Source organism: Mytilus californianus, unplaced genomic scaffold (genome assembly GCF_021869535.1).
Source record: "Mytilus californianus isolate M0D057914Y unplaced genomic scaffold, xbMytCali1.0.p SCAF_4, whole genome shotgun sequence".
Lineage (NCBI taxonomy): Eukaryota > Metazoa > Mollusca > Bivalvia > Mytilida > Mytilidae > Mytilus > Mytilus californianus.
Window position 1 is genome coordinate 108,638,148 of NW_026262690.1, and position 24,252 is coordinate 108,662,399.

The 24,252-nt window shown below is 32.9% G+C and overlaps 2 long non-coding RNA genes across 7 annotated transcripts in view; both read left to right on the forward strand.

Moving 5' to 3' along the window:
- The first annotated feature begins 8,712 nt into the window (after positions 1-8,712).
- The window catches only part of LOC127739076 (uncharacterized), a 66,094-nt gene continuing 50,554 nt past the window's right edge, over positions 8,713-24,252 (forward strand). For all 6 annotated transcript variants that reach the window (XR_008000274.1, XR_008000272.1, XR_008000273.1 and 3 more), the window contains exon 1: positions 8,713-8,801. This is a non-coding gene — a long non-coding RNA (uncharacterized LOC127739076). The remainder of the gene's footprint in view (positions 8,802-24,252) is intronic.
- On the forward strand, positions 18,738-23,900 carry LOC127739077 (uncharacterized). Its single transcript, XR_008000275.1, has 3 exons — positions 18,738-19,244; positions 20,153-20,241; positions 21,391-23,900. It is a non-coding gene; the product is annotated as an uncharacterized LOC127739077 (long non-coding RNA).

Sequence of the window (24,252 nt, forward strand, 5' to 3'; positions counted from 1 at the left end):
TGTACTTTGAGAGGACTTAAGAATTGTAGATATGTTACAAACAGACAGACAGACAGACACTATGAATATTATATATCGCCCAGCTATCACTAGCATGGGTATAATAAGTCTCTTTACAAAAGGATCAAATGGAACCAAGACAGCCAATAATTACAGGTCAAGCTAGCCCTTCTGGCCTGTTAAATAATTTGTTAAAATTAAAGAAGAACGCTGAGCGGATATGGTTGGTTCACTATTGTGGATGCTCGTATGAATCTTTCCAGTGGAATAAGACATGCGGAGAAAATTTATCAAATCATGAATTACTATATCTAAATTAAAAAGGAGGGATATGTTGTATAGATTCATAAAACATAATCTTTATATTTACTTAATAAAACCCCAGCAAATTAACAGAGATATTGTTGCTGTTCTTCATCTAAATGTTTACAAAAAGCTCACACCTCACTGCAAGTACAAAATGACCCCTCAACACTGTTTTACTCCATTTACACTTTAATTTACATAAATAGCATGTTTCAATGGTTTTCATTTTATATCAATTCAAAATACATGTATCAAGGCAATTATTACTGGAAAGTAAAACACTTATGACAGTGGCTTTTTTTTTTTAGTTAAACTGTACTGTTTCTGCAACAAGAATGAATGTAAATAGGGATCACCATGGCCTATTGTAACCGCCGCGCTTTAATTTCTAAAGTTAAAATGTTTTTTGCTATCTGTAAAATAATACATGTTGCCAAGTCTGTAGAAACAGCGTGTATACTAGTATGTCATCACTTGAGATTCTGACAATGTGTCTTGCAAATCTTTGTCATCAACTACATTCAAATTCTAAAGGAGTAGTGGCCCTTATTTGGCCCAAATAGTACTGCAAATTTAAAAGTTAACATACATATTCTTAAATTTGTCCTAATTGGACTAAGGTACAAGGTTTTCAGAAAATAAAATAAAAATCACATTAAACGAGCTACCATGGCAACAAACCATGACGAATTTTGTATATTTTGTAATATTTCTTGAATTTCCTTGTTTTTCATCAACTTCTAAGTATATTTTAGATTGGCAAAGTATGTGCGCACCCAAGAAACAACTTTATATTTGGTGAGATTATGTCAATAGTTATACTAAAGCTTCTCTTAAATTATTTTCTTTTTAAACCACTAAGATGTGAACCTTTACATGATGAAAAGAGGAAATTCCTTCATGTCCGTATTTTTTTTCAACAACGGAATTGATGCTATCAACATCAGCAACGTTATTTTTTGTCGCCATTCCTATGGGAACGAACTGTGCGCCTCTCCTTGTCGACCTCTTCTTAATTTCATATGAGTCGAAGTTCCTTCAGACACTTGTTAAAGATAATAGATGCCAGATCATTCAATTTCACATTCAGATATATTGATGATGTTCTTTCCATTACCAATCCAAAATTTTCTGATTAGGTTCCATTAATATGTCCTCCAGAACAAGAAATTAAAGAAACAAGAGACACGGCTTCCTCTGTCTCAATTTTAGACTTATATATAAATACCTCGAATTTGACTTGACCGGTTATCTCAGTACCAGAATATATGACAAACGAGACGATTTTATTTTGAAATTATAAATTTCCCCCACTTTAGCAGCAATATACCAACTTCACCTGCATATGGATATACATTTCTCCAACTCATTCGGTATTCAAGAGCTTGAAGCTGCTACTCAGACTTTATAGATAGCAGGTCATGTCAAAGAACGTCACGTCCTTTTTCGAAAAAAGTTCATTGGAAGATACCAAGATCTTGTTGATAAATATTCCGTATCAACTTCACAAACAATACATGGCTTTGAATTATAGATTCTAGATACTGACATTGTTTATTATCTTAATTACGCGTTATAGTGATCTTTGTCCTTGTACATTTTTAACCTTTATTGCTTAGTCCATTTTTGGTACTATACTTTTGGTGTGGCTCGGTACTTATACATCCCGCCATTATGTTATTGTGCTATGGTCAATTTTGTATTCTTGTCTTTCATTTTTGCTAATGTACTTTGTCTAAAAGTGCCATTATTTTTTTCTTTGTTGAAATAGTTATTTGTTTTTATAGTGATTAAGATTATATAACTGCTATACCCCAATTTTTGACATTTTCACCTATTAAGTCTGTTTGTTATGCTCACACGTTGTTGTCAATATATTGGAATTCTATGCGACTGTCATACAAGTGCGAGGTTTAGCTAGCTATAAAACCAGGTTTAATCCACCATTTTCTACATAAGGAAATGCCTGTACCAAGTAAGGAATATGACAGTTGTTTTCCGTTCGTTTGATGTGTTTGAGCTTTTGATTTTGACATTTGATAAGGGACTTTTTTGGAGTTCGGTATTTTTGTTATTTTACTTTTTGCATATATATACATTCTTGTCTATGCATATATGAAATTCTACTTTTTATTAACTCAAATGGATTCATCGGGTGGATTTGTTACGTTGTCGACCGACTTCTTCTTCTTCTTCTTCAGTTATACAACAAAACTTCAGGATACTGAAGATTACTTGTTGTTGCGCATGCGTGTTTAAATTTAATTTTCTTGTAGATGCCAAAGAACAAAAAAAAATATATACAAATTTGACAATTTGTGCATGTATATTACAAAAACTAGTGATTAAAATAAAAATTATATACAAAAATTTAAATCAGTTGGCAGAGAACACCTTGTGTAAGGTGTGCTCTGAAACTGTCAACTGTGGTTGACTGTACTGTGGCTATAGGTAGCATGTTCCATTGTATGATGGTGTGTGGGAAAAATGACCACTTATATGTTTCCTTTGTGGTTCGTATATGTCTATAAGTATTTGGATGGTTTTGTCTTGTTCTACTGTCTGTTGGTATTAAAATTTCAGATGGTATGGCAATGAGGCCGTGATTTACTTTGTAAAATATAATAAGACGTGTTTTAAGGCGGCGTTCAGCTAATGTTGGTAGTTTTAAATTATTCATCATATTTGTAACGCTACTGGTGTTATGGTAGTTGTTACAAATGTACCTAGTTGCTCTTCTTTGAACCATTTCTATTTTTTGGGTAGCATCTTTTGTGTGAGGGTCCCATAAACTGCAGCTGTATTCTAATTTAGGTCTGACTATTGCTTGATATGCTCTTGATTTAATGTCTGTGTTTGATATTTTTAAATTTTCTTTTAAGGAATCCTAAAGATTTATTGCCGTTTGAGATAATGTTGTCATAATGTAGGTTCCATTTAAGATTTGATTGTAGAGTAACGCCCAGATATTTAGCAGATGTAACAGATTCAAGAATGTGACTATGAAGGATTTAATCATGTAAATATGGTTTCTTTTTATGTGAAATTGAAAGTTTAGTACATTTATCAGGGTGGAAAGCCATAAGCCAATCTGCTTCCCACTTTGCTGCAGCGTTTAGATCTTCTTGTAATTTATCACAGTCTGATTGAGATTTGATTTCTCTATATATGATGCTGTCATCAGCAAAGAGTCTTAATTTGCTATGTGTTAAATATTCAGAGAAGTCATTAATGTAAATGAGAAATAATATGGGGCCCAGTACAGTACCCTGTGGGACTCCAGATGTTACTGGCACTGATGTAGAAGAAATACCATTTATTACGACTGTTTGTGTTCTATCGGATAAAAAAGCTTGGATCCATTTAAGTGTATTTTTCCTTATACCATAGTATTGAAGTTTGTAAAGTAATCGTTGGTGAGGAACTTTATCAAACGCTTTAGCAAAGTCCATAATGATAAGGTCAATTTGAATGTTACTATTATTACTAGATGATAGTTCTTGAATGAAGTCAATTAATTGTGATTCACAAGATCGGATTTTTCTGAAGCCATGTTGTAGATTATATAAAATGTTGTTTTGTTCTAAATGTGACATTATGTTACTTGTGATGATATGTTCCATGATCTTACAGCATATACATGTTAATGATATGGGTCTGTAATTTACAGGTTTATATTTTTCCCCTTTTTTAAATGCTGGAGCAACGTTGGCATGCTTCTAATCTTTAGGTGTTTCCCCCGACTCTAATGACTTACTGAATATTAATGTAAGTATTGGTGACACTTGCTCTTTTAATTCTTTTAATACTCTACCGTTTATATTGTCAGGTCCACATGCTTTGTGGGGGTTAAGATTTGATAGTAATTTTGTGACTCCTGTTTTGCCAATAGATATTTGTGGCATTTCAAGATGTGGGCTAGTACCTTTGTCTGGGATATTTGTGTTAGATTCATTTGTGAAGACGGACTGAAATTGATGGTTTAAGATGTTTGCTTTTTCTTCTGTTTCAGTGATTAGTATACCGTCCTTTTTTAAAGGTGCAATACCTGTGCTATCTGTTCTTGTGCTTTTAATATAGCTAAATAAATTTTTGGGTTTTGCATTTGGTGTCATATGTTGGTCAGCATCATTTACAGGTAAGTCACAGATTATTTTTTCTATGTAGTTCCAGTAGCCTGTACGTAGTTCTTTCTGTACTTGCTTTTTAAGTTTTTTGAATTTTTCTGGATTTTTCTTTCTCTTGCTATATGCTTTATTTTTGTTGTTAATAAGTTTTCGTAATTTGTTTGTCACCCAAGGTAGTCTATGTTTATATGTTAACATTTTATGAGGTACATTATTTTCAATTGATGTTACAAGGTCCACTTTAAAGGTGTTCCATAATGTGTCGACATTACTTGTTTTATAGTCTTTATCTAATGTTATAAGAGTATTTTCTAAATCAGACTTGATATTATCCCACTTAGCCTTATCAAATTTAAGAATTTTTCTGGGTACTTCCCTTACTCTTTTGAGCCATGTATCTATTTCAATATAAACTATGTCATGATCTGCTTGACCAACTGGTGGTAATGTTGTAATTTTGTTTATATTTGTTGGGTTTGTAGTAAAGAAAAGATCTAGAATTCTATCTTTACGTGTAGCTTTATCTGTCACTTGATGTAAGTTGTGATCATTTATAATGTCTAGTAATTGTTGATGCAATGTTGGTTCAGGTTTGCCTGTAACTACAGATGGTATAGACCAGTCAATATGGCCCAAGTTAAAGTCGCCTCCAACCCATATATTGGTAGCAATTTGAATGTACAGAACATAATTATAATAATAAACAAATCTTCATCTTATACATTTATTTCAATAGGGTAGCTTGTTTGGATGTAAACAATCTTACACAATGCTCAAACGATCGCTTACTTTGGAACTATATTTAAATCCGGCTACATTAATTGGGTTGATTTCTTTATTTCCTTCAGTATAACTTCAATTTACTCAATTATCTTTGTACTATATATATAATATATTTAAAGTAATTATAAATGATTAAAAATGAATCCAAATGAGTTACTCTCTTTAAATAAAGATATTATTATTATTATTTTAGCGCCACACTTTAAATAAAGATATTATTATTATTATTATTAGCGCCAGACATAAAAAATGTGTGGCGCTAATAATAATAATAATAATAATAATATCTTTATTTAAAGAGAGTAAATCATTTGGATTAAACCAATTGTCAATAAAAGAGGGACGAAAGATACCAGAGGGACAGTCAAACTCATAGATCGAAAACAAACTGACAACGCCATGGCCAAAAATAAAAAGACAAACAGAAAAATAATAGTACAGATGACACAACATAGAAAACCAAAGACTAAGCAACAGGAACCCCACCAAAAACTGGGGGTGATCTCAGGTGCTCCGGAAGGGTAAGCAGATCCTGCTCCACATGTGGCACCCGTCAATAAGGCTCTCTACATACAAAATCTAAATATCAGCACAACAATATTAAATCTGCAGTCTTCCCTCGCCGAGATTCGAACTCATGCTATTGAGATATCGAGACAACACCGCCTGCACTGTGTCCAGCGCTCTAGACCACTCGGCCACCTAGATTAAACTAAAAATTCAGCTTTCGGTGGCCTAGTGTTACCTTTCCTCGTCAATAGAATCTAGAGTTGTAACACAGTACATGATATATAAGGCTTGAAGATGGAATTGATTGCAGATTAGCTAAATTATCTATCGTAAAGGATCGTAAGATGCAGTCACAGAAATAATTATTTGATAAGTACGTCTAAACAAATGACAACTCTACGACAGATCCATCCATAGGGTCACCAGGGAAGGTGATACACGGCTGAAAACACATGTTATATTCATAATTACTCTAAATATCAGCACAACAATGTTAAATCTGCAAATTTGCGGAGGCAAACTTTTGTTCTATATATATATTCCATGATATGTGCTAACACTCAAGCATTTAACTTTGCAATAAGTACAAAGGGTGATAAAGTTTAATACGTGCAGTCTCCTCCATTTATAACAGCTGATTCCCTTGAAACTTAAATAAGAAATAAGATAAAACAAAGGTTTGCGTTACTTCGCAAATGAAGAGACATAAAAAAAATGTGTGGCGCTAATAATAATAATAATAATATCTTTATTTAAAGAGAGGAACTCATTTGGATTAAACCAATTATCAATAAGGCTCTCTACATACAATGTTAACTACATGTATAAATCATAATCAAACATAATCAATCTACTAATACACAAATATAAACAATTAAACCATTCTGTCTTGAAAACTTATAAAGCAAATATATTTGATACATGATCTAGCATCATATTCTTTTAGTTTTATATTTTAGGCTACAGGTTGATTTAATATCATTAAAAAATCACAGTACTAAAAAATGAAATATGTGGGTCAAGTGAAATACCTTTCCGATGAGTCATAAAAACAGAGTAGGTGTGTTCGAATAACAAATTTTTACTAAAAGTACTTGACGACAGACTTTTCAAGTGGATCTTTGAAATGCATGACTTCAAAAAAAAACCTTTATTTTATGTGTGAGTTATCTAGGTTATTAGTCTTCAACCTTTGAAAATTTTTAGTCTGCCCTTCCACGAGATATTCAATTAGATTTTTTTAAAATGTTTTCGAACTTTCGAAAATTACACCTGACAACCGATTAGACAATAATTTTTAAGTTGACTAAATGCAGAAGTACATTTAATGATGCTTAAAAGCTAATAGATATACACATGTCTTTTAAAATACAACTTGCATGTAAGGGTCGTTATGGGGCTATCATAAGCGGATCCAGGCCCCCTCCCCTTTCGTGGGAAAAATTTGGTTGATTATATAGGGAATCACTGAAGCATGACTGGAGCGGGCCCCCTTAGGTCAGTCAGCGCCCCCCCCCCCCCCCCCCTTATAAAAAGTTCTGGATCCGCCACTGGCTATGTGGATAAATTTGTCGGTTTTCAAGAGATAAATTGGCAGCGCGTCATCCGTATAATGGCTTCCATTTTTACGATTGTACAAATTGGCTGGCGTAATTGAAAGATCTTTTTGACGAAGTCGAATCCTGACTAATTAAACTGTTACAGAACATAAAAACATAAGAATTAAAAACTCCATTGTTAACATGTAAATGATTTATATAATTTCACATTTTCTGAGTAAAATGGACATGGACGTTTTTACCTTGAAATATTGATGACCTGAACATGAATTCTTAGGAAAATTTGTCTGGAGACATAAATTACTGACATCGGACTCGTGACTAAATATACTAGTAAATTCTTTAACCATGGACATTTTATAATGGTAATATTTGTCCGCCCAGACACATTTATTAGGACTAATTTATCTCTCACACTTGGACACTAAGTATTTGATTCTTTGACAACCCTGTGATGAAATATAAAACTTCAACAAACGCTATAAGTTAACTGTTTTTTCTTTATGAAACTTCTTTTTGGTGATATTTTTGGTGTTGCTGCGTACAAAATATATTCTTTCTCCTTGCCTTATAAAAAGTTATCAGAAGTTGCACTTGGCTCATAATAGGTTTTTTGAAGTATTCCCAGGACGGAGCAACTAAATACATGCTCCATTCGTCCGACAGAAGCCCAAATAAAATCAACCGAAATCTAATAAATAGTGGTAATGAAAGAAAAAAAAAAGCAGTCTATTCTAGTAAACAAAAAATGGTGTAAATTTATATTTCGATGCACTTCTCTAATATTAATCTCGTGTTTTTGATAATTTTTGTTTTACTGTAAAAAGTAGCCTTTACAAGGGTATTGATAACAGAGACGGACTCAGAGGAAGACTCCGAGCGGGCCCCCTCCTTTTGTTAGAAAAATTTGATTGACTATATAAGGAAGCATGACTGGACCGGCCACCTCTTAGGCAGTCAGTGGGCTCCCCTTATGAAAATTTCCTGATCCGCCACTGAATAAGCTGGGTCCTTCATTGTATATTCTTCGCTCATTTTTAATCATTCGCTCATTATTCTTTATCTTTAAAACTATAATTTATTGATAACTGTATTCTGGACTTTCTCTTTTCTGTAATAAGTATATTTTATCCAATTCTTTAATTTTTGCAGTTATTCATGTTCTTTTCTGTAATCGGTATATTTTTATCCAATTCTTTAATTTTCCCAATTTTCCCAATTTTTCAGTTTCTATTTTAGCACTCCATTATCTTCTATTCTTTATTATGTTTGCCCATTTTTCTCTAATTTTTTAATTTATTTTGCCAATTAAATAAATTAATTAGATTAAGGTAAACCCCCTTCCTCCACGGTTCATTGCACCACATGCATTCTGTTTTTCATTGGCTACTATTGGCGGGATTTTCTTTTGTTCTCTTGCGGGTGAATCCATTTTGATGTTCTAGCAAACACGTTACACTGAACGGCTGTTCACACACATTACATTGTTTTTTTGAAAATTTCATCTATATTAAAGGTAGGTTTTATTCTTTCTTTATAAATAACATATGGTCTATAGTTTATATGTTGCACAGTATCGGAATGTCAAGTTTAGTTTGGTGACTATCGAAAACTTGTTGTAATCACTTTATAAAAAATACATTTGTGAAAAAAGATAAGAAGAGAAGATTTCATCATTCAACATGCATCTATACCTATTATATTAAGTCTCTGGTTTGACCAAAGAATTGACTGAATTCGGCGGATCCTCGATTCGAGTAGACCGGTATGATTGTGTAAAACGATTTGAAATAACATGTCATAGAAAAGAAAATTGTTTTATCTAATAGGGTTAATTTGAGTTTTATCCTAACAGGATTTTTTGTAGTAGAAAGTGTCAGTGTATTGAATACACTGTATTCACAGGAGTTTGCCAAACTCTATCCCAGTAGAGCTTCTCTCGCTTTTTCACCCGGCAGTTAAACACTTGCCAAAAGTGGGGCATCGGTTTGGCTGTGCAATATGTACAAGTACCCAGCCATTTAGTCAGAATATGGACATAATATTTTAATGATTTGATGCCTCATGTAGAGAGAGTGCCAATGCTCTCTGCACATTATGAATCGTTCATCAGGTTGGGCTCGTCAGGAAAAGTGGGGTATTCCCTGTTTTCAGGGATCACCCCAGTTTTCTGGTGTTAAAAAGGGGCAGCCCCGTAATTCCGACTTCCCATTAGTCCGACACCCCACTAGTCTGACACTCCATTGTTTCGACACCCCAATAGTCCAACACGGAATAATTGTTCAATATCTTATATCTTTTTAAATTAAAAGGCCGGGTAACGTGTTCATTTAACATAATAATTGATTGATTGATGTTTAAATAAATAGATAAATAATCTTTATTTCAAGAGGATAATCCCATTATTAAAATTAATCTTCCTTGGAGTCCTCTAAATAATTCTTAACGTGCAGGTGCAGAGAGCGTGGCACACTCTTTACACGAGACATGGGATTTGACATCCCCACTCTGTCAGTTGTTGAAAATTAAACATCACACACAGCCAAACCGACGCCAAACTTTGGCAAGGGTTTACTGTCAGTCGGAAGAGGACCAAAGTGACCATATTTCTATTCCCATTTCATTGGGTACATTATTATAAATATAGATTAAAACTCAATTGGCCTTGTCCATCAAATGACTAAGAACAGTTAATGCAATGTATATAAAATAGGTAGGTAGACATGCATTGGTGAAAATAGTGGCCGGGTTATATTTACCTGGACAACACATACATGTAGAATGATAGAGACGCGGACCTCATGTCTTGGGTGACTAAAACACAACTATCAATCTAACTGACCCCCAAGGGTGACTGGGGAATAGAAGTATGGTCACCATTGGTCTTCCTCCGACCGGCAGTAAAACCCGTGCCAAAGTGGGGCGTCCGTTTGGCTGTGCGGGATGTACAAGTACGCAGCCACGTCCGGTCAGAATGGGGACGTTAAATCCGATGCCTCGTGTAGAGAGAGTGCCACGCTCTTTGCACGTTAAGAACCCTTGCAACAACTCTTTGAGGGGTCCGTAGGTGACCTGTTGCAAGGCAAAATTGCTGTCCCTATCTAATTTACCCTAATTTTCCAGTGGCAGTCTAAATTTCCCCGACCTTCTTCCCGGAAGGCCTACATTACAGAACCTACCTATTGTATTTATTGTTAATTTGTTCTCGTCCTGAATATGCATGAAATATTTGCCACTGGACGTTAAGCAACCAACAATCAATCAATCAATCATCAATCTAACTGTAGTGAACATTTTGTTAAACTAAATATACTAAATATACTAACTTTGTGAAGTTTTGTCAAATTATTAACAGGAAGATATGCAGCTGTGTCTCTCTCCAAACATAGAGAATTAAGAAAGTTAAGGCTCCAATTAGGCTTTACTGCTCACACGATTGTATGTGTGATGCTTGGTTCAATGTACATAATTATTTTGATAAGAACATAAGTTTACTTTGTGTTTATGTAACAATGTTTGTACTTAATTGAAGAGTGATTTATTTAAAGTTAATTCAGTGAACTCTTAAGACAGTGGGAAAACTGGTAAACCAAATAGAACTTTAGAATATTTTATAATGTATCTGTCTATGTTGTGATGTTATACTATTGTTTCAGAAAAGAGAGAAGGTTTGGTACCATTAAAACGTTTAATCCCGCTGCAAATTTTTGCACCTGTCCTAAGTCAGGAATCTGATGTTAGTAGTTGTAGTCTGTTTATGTAGTTCATACATGTTTCTCGTTTCTCGTTTTTATATAGATTAGACCGTTGGTTTTCCCGTTTGGATGGTTTTACACTAGTAATTTTTGGGCCCTTTATAGCTTGCTGTTCGGTGTGCTCTGTATTGAAGGCTGTATCTTGACCTATAATGGTTTACTTTAATATATATTTGTAAAGTTTGGCACGTTCTCTGTAAGGAATTGAGTATATGAGTTCACAACAACGAAAAACGTGCTGGTATTTTTAGAAATAATGAAAACTGGTTCATTCCTGTGTCAATGTCAAGTGAAGTGGTGTGGGTTGCTAGAGTTATTTTAATGTCGCATGATTGCTTGTGCTGTTTAAAAGACCACCGATAAAGTGTTTTTAAAGAGGCAATGCAACAAAGAACATGAATGGAATAACTATAGGTTTGTTGTTTTATGAATATGCAATTACAAATAATATCGCTTATGTAAACAGTACGTCATGCACTTGGCTATTTGTACATGATTGGTATTTATTTGTTTAATGTCCAGTGGCAAATGTTTCATGACTATTCAATACAATATATATAAAAAAGAAGATGTGGTATGATTGCCAATGAGACAATTAACTCTCCACAAGAGACCAAATGACACAGAAATTCAAAACTACATGTATAGGTCACCGTACGGCCTTCAACAATGAGTTCATAATGACGTACAGCACATGTCATCCGTTTTATCGAAGTTTCGACCTCAATATGAATAGTCTTTTTTTATATAGAAACAATTATCACCAATTGAACAATTCTATCAAAGTTGCAAACAAACTTTTAAACTCGCAAATTTTCGAATATATTATCAATTAGCAATTTGGCAGCTCCCAGTTGTGAAAGTTTTCATACTTTATGTTCGTGTACAGTGAAGATGAATGGAAATAATAATGCTTGGAAATTATAGTCCCTCGATCTTTATGCTAAAATGACACTTTTATCAGTTTGGACAGCTTCTGAGACTAAATCACGTGAACCTTATATTCTTTACGATGAGAGACTGCGCTGCTGATGACTGATTAATACATTTCCTTTTTAGTACATTGTAGCATTTGTTCCCACTGTTATTTTCCTTTTGAGTTTCTCGGGACTAACCCCCCCCCCCCCCCACCCCCCCTCCTTTTTTTATCTAAAGGTACCTGTGGAAAAGAAATATGGTTAACACTGTCTGCCGTTGACCGGCAGTATAACCCTCGCCAAAGAGGGGTGTCCGTTTAGTTGTGCGAGATGTATCAAGTACGCAGCCATGTTCAGTCAGAATGAGGACGTTAAATCTGATGTCTTGTGTTTAGAGAGTGCCACGCTTTATGCACGTTTAAAACCCATGCTACAACTCTTTGAAGGGTCCTTATGTGGACTGTGGCAAGACTACATTTCTGTCCCAATTCAATATACCCTCATTTTACCGTGGTTGTCCGAATTTTCCCGACCTCTATTGTAAGACCTACCTAAATTGAATTTATTGTTATTTTGTTCTCGTCCTGAAACATGCATGAAATATTTGTCACTGGACATTAAGCAACCAACAATCAGTCAGGACTACCAGTAGAAAACAATCTCAATTTCTTGTTCAATTCTGCATAATTAATGAACTTAAAAAGTCTCTGTTTTCAATTTTACAATGTCTGGTTGAACAATTTAAATTTGGATTTCAAAAAAAGAAACCTAGAAATCCGGAGCATTCATTTAGCGCCATGGTCAGTGTTCCTCATTTGCTCATCAACTTTGAATCGTAGTTCTGATAAATCAAGGACATCACTTTGTGACTGAGTGCCGCCCTAAAGGGTGACTGAGGTATAGAAATATGGTCACTACAGGTTTTACTTCCAATAGGCAGTAATACTCTTTCAAAAGTGGGACGTCCGTTTTGCTGTGGTGGATATACAAGTACGCAGCCACGTCCAGTTGGAATGGGGACATTAATTCACATGCCTCTTGAAGAAAGAGAGCTACACACTCTGTACGTTTAGAACCGTTGAAACAACTTTGATAGATCCATAGGTGGCCTGTTGAAATTCTAAAATTCTGTCTCATATGATATCCCATATATCCTCATTTTCCAGTGCCAATGTAAATACCTACAGACCCTCATCGTGGACGACCTCTACTGTATTTATTGTCAATTTGTTCTCTTGCTGTACATGCATGAAATATTTGCCACTGGACGTTAAACAACCACTATTCAATCAATCATCCCTGTATGCCCAGTTGTTCATATTATTATAAAATTTTACGTAAATATTACTGAAAAAAGAAACAAATTACGGAAATATTAATGCCTTTTTACTGATTGCACTCAAAGGGGGTTTGCATCTTTGTATTCAGAAACAAAAACATGGCAGATTTTAATTGGGTGGAGTATGCCACAAATAATTAATTTTTTTCCTGAAACCTTATGGATTCTTGGTTGAAGCAACGACAAAATAAAATTTGATTCGTCCTTCTGAAATAGTTGAGAATTTTTTTTCTTCCTGTTGTTGAATGCATAAATTTTACTGTTATTTTTGTGCAAGATTGACAGTCACCCTTGACAACTGTAAATTACACCTAGAAAAGCAACGCGACCATATATTTTTTTTTATGCAATATGTTAACACAATAAATATTCTTAATTGTCTCGCCTGCGACAAAAGTCGCAGAAAGTGAGACATAGGTATTACTATCCGGCGACGGCAGCTTAAACTATTTGTATAAAGCTTTATATTTCAGAAGGTACAAGACCTGGATGCTTCATACTTTGTATGCAGATACCTTATGTTACGAACTTTCCGTCTGTCATATGTCCAATGTCCTTGACCTTATTTTCATGGTTCAGCGACTGCTTGAAAAAAAAGTTTAGTTTTTTTGTTATGTAAATTTCTCACTTATTATGAGTAATAGGATAACTATATTTGGTATATGGGTTCCTTGCAACATCTACATGTCCATCAGACAGGGTTCACCTGACCTCAGCCTCATTTCATGGATCAGTGATCAAGGTTAAAGTTACGTGATTAGGTCCGTTTCTCAGATACTACAAGCAGTAGGTCAGCTATATGTGGTGTATGGAATGATTATAAGGGATACATGTCAGTCTGGCAGGTTTCATCTGACCTTGACCTCATTTTCACGGTTCATTGGTCAATGTTAAGTTTTTGTGTTTTGGTCTGTTTTTCTAATACTATAAGCCATTGGTCAACTATATTTGGTGTATGGAATGATTGTAAGGTGTACATGTCTGTCTGGCAGGTGTCATTTGTCCTTGACCTATTTTCATGGTTCATTGGTCAATGTTAAGTTTTTGTGTTTTGGTCTGTTTTTCTAATACTATAAGCAATAGGTCAACTATATTTGGTGTATGGAATGATTGTACGGCCTACATGTTTGTCTGATAGGGTTTATCTCACCTAAAGCTTGACTTCATGTTCATTCATCATTAAAATGTTAATTTAATGTAAAGCTTATATAAACTTATTTTTTTTCACTTTCAACATAAATTCAATTATGAACACTAAAACAGGCGAGACATTTCAGTGTGTCCACTCTTGTTTTAAAAAAGGTTTTATAATAAAAATCAGCTTAATAAAATCAGTACAGCAAGAAACATTACTATTGTCGGCAATGGAAAAATCAATTGTTTTTTACATTCAGAAGGCTACATGATGATTGTAAAAATAAAAATTTCACAATTCGAAAACTAAATATTTTTTTTAATAAGGGGTCTTCAGGTACTATTGTAAACAAATATAAGATGTGGTATGAGTGCCATTGTGACAACTCTCCATCCAAGTCACAATTTGTAAACCATTATAGGTCAAAGTACGGCCCGATACTTAACATGGAGCCTAAGTCTACAATGAGATGACCTGATTTTTTTTCCATTGGAGGGTGCAATTTTTTTTTTTGGGGGGGGGGGGGTTATACTTTCTGCTTGATATTTTCCATTTTCAGAATTTTTAATTAACTTTTCTATAAACATGATAAACCATCATCATATTGTCTCTCTCTGCATACTTTTATTGGGTGAATGATTCCCTGTCCAATTTTTTTGAAGGTCGTTCTAGGTTTAGTTTCTAATTACTCTCTCATTTTCGAGCTGATTATTGTATGTGAGTCTACTTTAAATGGTAACATATTAAGGTTAGGTTTGATATTGTTCCATTGATTTCTGCTGAAATTACGGGCTTCAGTGGACTGTGTGAAAATAACATGTATAGAGACTTTTCTTAACTATCACATAAATGATCATGAGCTGATTTTCAGTATGTGAGTCGGCTTATGATGAGTTACAAAATGGATCAAATTTTTGTTTGGTTCTGCTCTGCTGATATTTGCAGAAACACAAAGCTTTAATTGGACTTGTAATATTTTTTGAAAATAACATATTTTGGTTCTCAGCCCGCTCCACTGATTTGTGCTGAAACAACGGGCTTTGGACATTGAAAATTTTTATGTGAGAGGGGCTATTCATCATGTTCATGTTGTTTAGACATGTCTAGTATTTAAAAACATTTTTATGGCCCTGCAACAAAGTTGTTGGGGTCATATAGTTTTACCCTTGTCTGCATTCCATCATTCCATCATTCCGCAACAAACCATAACTTGGTGTCATGTTACTAGTGGTAAGTCAATGATATTTGGAATGCAGTTGTACAAGCATTGGCATATCTCATTTTGATGGAGATTATTTGGCTCTGCCCCCTCAGTCTTGGTCTATTGACTTTGAATTTTGGCTTAGTTGTATTAGTTTGTGATTAGGTCAGTTCAAGGGGAAGTTCATTAGTGGTTGGCCTGGCAATGTTAATTGGTATGCAGTTGTATAAGCATTAGCACATCTCATTACCATGGAGAATATTTGGCCCCAGCCCCTCAGTCATGGTCTATTGACTGAAACTTTTTCTTAGTTTACCTGTATTAGTTTGTGATTAGGTCGGTTTAAGATTAACTGCTAATGTTAAGTCAATGATATTTGGTATGCAAATTTATTGGCATTTGCAAGTCTTGTTTCCATGGAGATTATCTAAGCCCACCCCCTGATCATGGTTCATTGACTTTGAAACTTTTACATAGTTTACATTGTCCATGTTTGTGTTTATTTTTGTTGAAAGGGAACGACTTGTGATAAGTCAATGGTATTTGGTATGCAGTTGTATTAGCATTGGCACATCTCATTTCCATGGAGATTGTTTTGTCATGTACCTTCAGTCATGGTTCATTGTCTTTGAATATTTGCATAACTTACATGTTCAAGTATTGCTGTTTTAATTTCAACATTTGCATTATCAAAAGTACAAAAAGGCGAGACATATCTTTGTGTTAACAGTTTATTGGTTATTATCTTGAATACTATTTAGATAAAGATAAACCATAAACAGCAAAAATGTTCAGCAAAGCAAGATCTACAAATAAGTTTTATTATGACCAAAATTGTCAATTGACTCCTTAAGGAGTTATTGCCCTTTAAGGACAATTTTACACAATTTGTTTATCATGTTTTCTAACTTTGAAAAATCTTTGAAACTACTGAACCAAATTAAACAAAATTTAAGCTGAATGATTCTTGTGTTATCTAGACTAAAGTTTGTGTTTTTTTTTCAGTTTCTCAGAAAACAGAGCTGACATGGCTAAAAATTTATTTTCAGTTTCCTCAGAAAACATGGTCGCCATGGCTAAAAATAGAACATAGGGTAAAATGCAGTTTTTGACTGATATCTCAAAACCCAATCATTTAGAGCAAATCAGACAAAAACTGAAAGTATTCATTAGATCAAGGTCTACCTGGAATAGGATCCCAGTTACGGCAACCAGTCCAGTCAGTACCCACGAATGTAGTTCTTAAAAAAAATTTATAACTTTTATTTAAAATAGTGTAGTGTTATTATTACACAATTATATATATATATATATATAGTTCTGTAACTGAATGTAGATTTATTTGAAGGGGTAGGCTTTGAATGTAGATTTATTTGAAGGGGTAGGCTTTCTAGTTTGAATTTCTGTAAACATTTTGATTGATTTAACTGTAATCTGGCGTCAGTACATAGAGTAAATTGCCTAAATTCTAACCTTTATTCTTCCCCGGAAGTAGACGGACTGACCCTGTTGTCAATCAAAGCAAAATTTTGCAACAGAATGCCGGTCATAAGGCACTGAGATTGTACTTAGAAACTCCAAAACAAATGCCTAACATGAACCAGAAGTCCCAAGGTGGCTATCAAAATTATTAATTGAATAGCACCCCATTTATTTACTATGATTTTCAATGCGTTACAATGGGGCAAATAACTGGGTCCCTGTTCCACCTGTCCTGAAATTATCAGCCAAATCGGGTATCTGATTTTTAGGTTATTGCCCCTGAATTGATGATTTTAAGGAAATTTTGTAGTTTTTCGGTTATCTTGAATATTATTGTAGATAAAGATAAACTGTAAACAGCAAAAATGTTCAGTGAAGTAAGATCTACAAATAAGTTTATAAGACCAAAATTGTCAATTGTCCTCCTAAGGAGTTATTGCCTTTTAAAGACAATTTTTCAAAAATTGTTCATCTAGTTTGCTTCCCTACTTTAAAAAAATCTCATTTGAAACTGTTGAATCAATTTCAGACAAACTTGGGCTAAATGAGTTTCAGAGTATCTATTATAAATTTTGTATTTTATTTCCTTGTATGTCGAGAAACATAGCCACTATGGCTATAATGGAACATAGGGGTAAAATGATTTTTGTTTGCTTTTAAGATGCTAAGAATATTTAAATGGCATTTCTTAGCCACTCATTAATATATATTGAAAATGAAAAATAATACAGATACAAATACAAATATTTTATTGGCACAAACTCAATTACAATAATTGGCAACGGCCCATACAACGTACTAGTATACAAATAGTAGTGATGCAGCAATTAAACAATACTACATAGCATATTAACATCAATTCTCTGTAATAATAGACCAAATATGAAAAATTTTGGCCAGATTATTTTTTTTCGATTACTTTTTTTTTAGTTTAAATGGTCCAAATTAACAATCAAATTGAAACAAAATCAATAAACAAAATCTGTAAAGTCGGGTTGCCATGGAAACAACGTGACATCGTATGTTTAATTTAGTATAGCAAGGAGATATGGCTAACATTGTATTTTATGGTAAAAATGAGATAAAGCATAACAATTTTTGTTATTTTCATGGGTTTAAGAGAAGATTTCAATCATTTAAACTGCTAACTGACAAATTTTTCGAATAAAAACAGTTTGTTGGTACATAAGGTGGTCCACTTAACACAAAAATCGACATGATTTTTGTCATTTTTTACATCTGGTTTTACCGAAAACGCAGAAATCCTCACATAAAAGACTATAAAATTTATAATTATGGATCTTATGTCAACAAATTGCTGCAAAAACATTTTTGGGTAAATGTTGCAGAAAGTTGCCAATAGAGGAATACTAGTCATTGTAATTTACCCTGAAATTCCCTTTTATTTAGGTTCTATTTGTAAATAAATATTTTATATGAATATTTTCATGATAAAATAGTCCTTTCTTATGAAAAAAAACCTATTTTAGATGTATTGAGGGTAATTTTATCATATAACATATTCCAGAAATAAAAAATTTCATGCTCAAACTAATCTGGATGTAATTTTGAAAAATGAGTTATTTCCCCTTTTTGAAAATCTTCCTTCAGGAGATAGAAAAAAACTGTAGCAGTAACATTCCAGCAGACAACTTGATTATACTATTTCTGGATCACTATTCCTTGTTTGACAGCTTTACAACAATTATCATTGAAATATTCCACAGATAGTGACATACTGAATTATGAATGTTGCTTGTCCATTTTTAAAACAATTTCCGGACATAATTTGTGACATTTATTACTCTGAAATATCATATTGAAACTCTGAGTATTGAAAACTTTCAACTATGAAACACAAGGTACACGTTTGACAGAAATTAACTTAATAAATTGTGTAACCGTCATCTGAAACATATTTAAAACCTAATAGAGTTCAGAAAAAGAAAAACTACTTTTGAAGTTCTAGATGTGATCAATGTACATAACTTCTGAGAAACTGTCAGTGTCAAGAAGCAAGAGAACAGTCATAAGGCATAACAGCCTCGATAACAACAGACCGGAAACTTAACATCGACCAGGTTCTTCTTGTCCACAAACATGCTGGATATGTTTTGCCAGTTGGAACATGTAAGAATTATTTGTTTATATATATATATTATATATGTTCATCTTCCTCAAATGAAATATTCTGTAATTGCCCTATATAACTATATAGCTTGCAATGTATAAACCCTTGGGGGTAACTGTAGGAACCAGCGAGACTGGACATGTAACACTTTTAATACTTGTAGAGCGGTTTTTTTTTTTGGGGGGGGGGGCACATTTACACACAAGCTTACCTTGTAATGTATAAACCCTTGGGATTACTGTAGAGCTCAGTGAGACAAAACAAGTACTAGTAACACTTTACAAAAATTTCCAAATATATTTCCTCAAATTCAAACTTTGTAAATAACATGGTTTGCAGTTATATCAAATTAATTAAAATTAATCAAATTCAGTTATAAAAGAATCATTACACGGTCATTAAAAAAATATTACCATATTATAATTGTTTACATATTTTCATATTGATTAATTTACACTCGCTGATTATCTCCCATTGTTTCAACTGAATATAGATATTTATGTATCTACAATTATGGAATGCCAAAGTGCCAACACTGTTCTATTTTAAATTACTTGGTCTGTCTCATTGGGGTCTACGGTTACCCGAAGGGTTTATTTTAACAATTGTTTGATAATCAAATGATGTGAGTTTGTAATAATATGATGTCAGTTTACTTTTGATGATGTGCACAGGACATTTATTTATATAATGTACTCTTAATATTGGTCTTAATGCCAAACAAAAGTAAAATCATTACTGAAGTGTACAGAAATTTTGGTTCCGATAAAAAGCAAATTATTTGTTGCCCATTTTAACCCAATAATTAGGTTCCTTGATCTTGTTTTCTGTATTTTACTGTTATTTAAAAGATATCGATCAAAGTCAATTTACATTTATAACTCATTCATTTGACCATTTATTTCAGCTATTTCCAGAAATTGTTGACAAAAACTTTTGTCTTAACAGCACATTGAACATGAAAAAGATTCTACAGATGAAAGACAGATAGAAAATGTATGTTAAAGAAAAATAATTATTCATGCTTAATGAATTCTAGTCTTTTAATTTCGCCATTTAAAATTTATATATAATATAACAATAACAATAATTGATTCTGATTCAGCGATTTTTCATAACTCATATATATATCCTAGACTATAAAGCTTGAAACCAAAGACCCTAAACAAATGACCCCGATTATTCCTGCTTCATACTTAGACATTTACTTTCAAATCAAGACTGCTGGTAGATCACAATGAAAAATTTATTACAGATGTGATGATTTTAATTTTCAAACTTCCCATTTATGTTAAGTAATACTCTAGCATCACCATTGATCATCAATATATGGAATTTATGTATCCAAATTTATATGCTACTCCACAGCTAATTCTTTTTATCTGTATTTTGTTGAGATTGATTGTTGGTTGCTTAACGGCCAGTTGCAAATATCATGAATATTCCATGCATGTTCAGGACGAATATTGAGAGAGTAATACCAATTTTGTAACAATGAAAAAAAAAGTTAAGCATATGAGGAAAAACACAATAAACTTAACAACAAATTGATATTCTAGCTCCTTCACAGCAAATTCTTTTTATCTGTATTTTGTTGAGATTGATTGTTGGTTACTTAACGTCCAGTTGCAAATATCATTAATATTCCATGCATGTTCAGGACGATTATTGAGAGAGGAATACTCATTTTGTAACAATGAAAAAAAAGTTAAGCATATGGGGAAATACATACTTGTTATGACATAGAATACATGTAGAAAAGTCAAAATGTGAGTTTAAATTATTGTTCTATCTGAATTTTTCCAATAATATAACAGTGCAATTTAAAGTTTTTCAAATTTACAGTATAAAAATTACTTCGCCATTTGAGTCCAGGATTTTGTAAAACCTGTTTAAATAGACCACTTAAGGAAGAGCAAAAATGTTGGCTCTAAAGACAGGTGGTCTTTTAATATTACAGGTTCAATTTACATGAAATGTACTACAGAGGGATCTTATAATACAGGTTTTTCTTAATACTGATGGTTTCTTAAGCAGGTTTGACTGTAATACAGAAAAGTAGTTAAGAGACTTTACTTGCTGCTCATTGTCACCTTCCTTTTTTCCAGAATATTAATGTTATCATCTTTCCTTGTTATTTTTTAGGAATGACTATTCCAATGAGCAAAGTGACAAATCCACGCCAAACTTTCACCATGAACCTAAAGATTGCAACAAGATCAGAGAATATAGCAATCAGTGATATGAAATTACAACCGATAAAACATCAAGAAATTTTTCAACAGGAATGCATTGAACTGGATATTTCTGGAGATGACATTGCTGTCATCAGTAATTCAGAAAACAGTTGTGGATTTATATTGCACAGTTTCTGGATGTACCAGAGGCTTTCTAAAGCATACATCTTTAAACGACCACATCATCATTGGGAACTGTCACTTCCAATCAAAATGTAAATCTACCAGTGACACATACAAAAACTTATATGCACTGAAGGTAACCCAGACTGTTGTTACTTGTTTCAACTTGAGTTTGAATGCTGAGGAAACAACAAACACAAATAAACTGATGAAAGAGTGGGCTCTGAAATCCAGGAAGGCTCATGTCACCTTTTCCATAGACCAAAAGAAATGGCGTGCAGATTTTTCGTACCACAACATATTGCTAGTTACTTCTCTTGTTATTCATTACAGATAAACACCAAATATAGTGATGGAATGGCTTTTAAATTAGAAAATGAAACATCAATTATCATACAAAAAGTAATGGCTAACATTAATGCAGACAAATGAACCTGTGGTGACTGATCTCAATATTTTGTTGAATACATTGTCTGTTTTCTATTATTACTTTTAAAATTGCAACATGTGCAAAGGCTGTATTTTATATTTAAAAGTTTACCCTATCAATATATCCCAAACAGGTACTATAATCAGTCTTTTGAACATTGAGGTCACTGGTGGACTTTTTTCTTCTGTGAAGGATTTCAGCAACAATGAGCAAATTGCAAAAATGAAGAACAGCAATAAAAGTCTTTCCTTGCATATAATCATGTCCTTTAGATTTTGTGTTAAAAAATCTATCTTTTATCTTTCATTGGCTAACATATGTCCAGGGCTTGAAAATTCCCGATTCCCATTACCTCAGGAAAATAATTATCTAAGCAAGGAAAGTGAAATACTATAAGAAATTTCCATTGGGTAGGCTTCTTTTGTAAAGTTTTGTTCTAACATTCAACAGTGGGCAACCTTATTTTTCTAAATGGTTAGGATATTCAAGCCTGAATGTCATTCAATTTTCAAGAGTTATACTCCTGTTAACCTATTTTTTTTCACATTTCATATGCATTGTATCAATTTTCAAAGAGTTGGATTGTGATTGGAATTTTCTATTGTAGTATTTTGCTCTTTGAAAGATTGGCTGACAATAATTTGCTCAAGAAGATAGAAATTTTTTGTCTGCCTTTGAGTTTAGTCTGACATATTAGTCACTTTAATAAAAGTATTTTGCATATATATACACCAATGTAATAATTTTGGCGTAAGCACTGCATTGCCGTCTCATTTTTCTTATTCTTGTTATTTTAAAGATGAACACATATTTAAATAATCTGAGTATATCTGATTTAAAATAAGACAGTGTTTATTAAATATATTGTTTAAAAATATCTTTACAACTGTATCATGTGTATGTATCATGATACATATATTGATGTGAAACTAAATGAGTATTGACTCAAACCTTCAAAACAAAATTATTTATAGTCAAAACAATTTTAAGTTAACACATTTATTAAAAATAACTTGAATACATGTAAAACTAATCATGTTATTAAAATAAGCATCTGCCTAAAGTACACTTCATCCCAAAATTAAGGTTTTTCAACAAAAATGTAATATTTAACCTTTACTTTAAATTGAATTGAAGAAAACAAAATACCAAGTTATATGTTCAACTTTGATTCAAAAGAGTTGTTCCTTAATTACTCAAAGTATACCCTGTAAAATAAATTGATTCTCAAAATCCCAAATTTTTAACATAAAACCCAAAATTTCCATAAATATAATGAACCTCGTAATAAACCCATTTGGTTTATCTCTGTATTTAAAGAACAGCATTAGAAGTATCCATTCCAAAATTCTTTACTAACTTTTTGTACAAAAAAAGTACAAAAAAAAACTTCTTTATTTTATGTCACCCCCCCTTATTAAAGGTTTGCATTAAGGTTTTTTTATTGTCAATCATAGGTCAGTAATTTGAAAAAACATATTCAACAAACACCAACATCAATATAACATGTTAGTAGGTTTATATGGTGGAAATTGTCAGGTATGATAGCAAAGATATATAAAATTGGCCTGAATAAACAGTTTACACCCCCTAATATGACCCAATTTGAATTATCCGCCAGTAATTTAAAATATATTTACCCGGAGATATTTGTTCATTAATGATTAGCTAAATACCTAATCTTTAAGTCTAGTGAGTCATGTTTTGGCTATATTTCTGCAAAAAAAATATTTTAGGGACCAAATTTGGTCAAATTTGACTCTTTTTGCCTAAGATCCACAGTACCTAAAATAGCTATTAGCTCTAATATTCTATACTGTATGTCACTGTATATGATTTACTTGAATAAATATATTTTAATCAAGCATATTCGGTTGTTAATTTAATAATAAGCTATTTAAAGCTAATTGCAATAATAACTGAGCTGTTCATAATTGAAATTTGGTCATTTTGAGGTAAATTTTTCCTTGGTTGCTAAGGAAATTTATTTTCCTTAGCAACCGACAAGAAGGACTGGGATGATTAAGATTTTAAACTGATTTTTATGAATAATGCAACTAAATTTGATGTTAGAAGTAGTTTTCTATCACATTTTTTTTTTATGTGGCCAGCTGTTGGTTGATGCATACAGAGAATTGATGTTAATAGGCACATTTCGAACAATGAAATTTGCAGTTATACAGTGATTTTGCTAGCGCTCGTCATTTTCGTCATTTA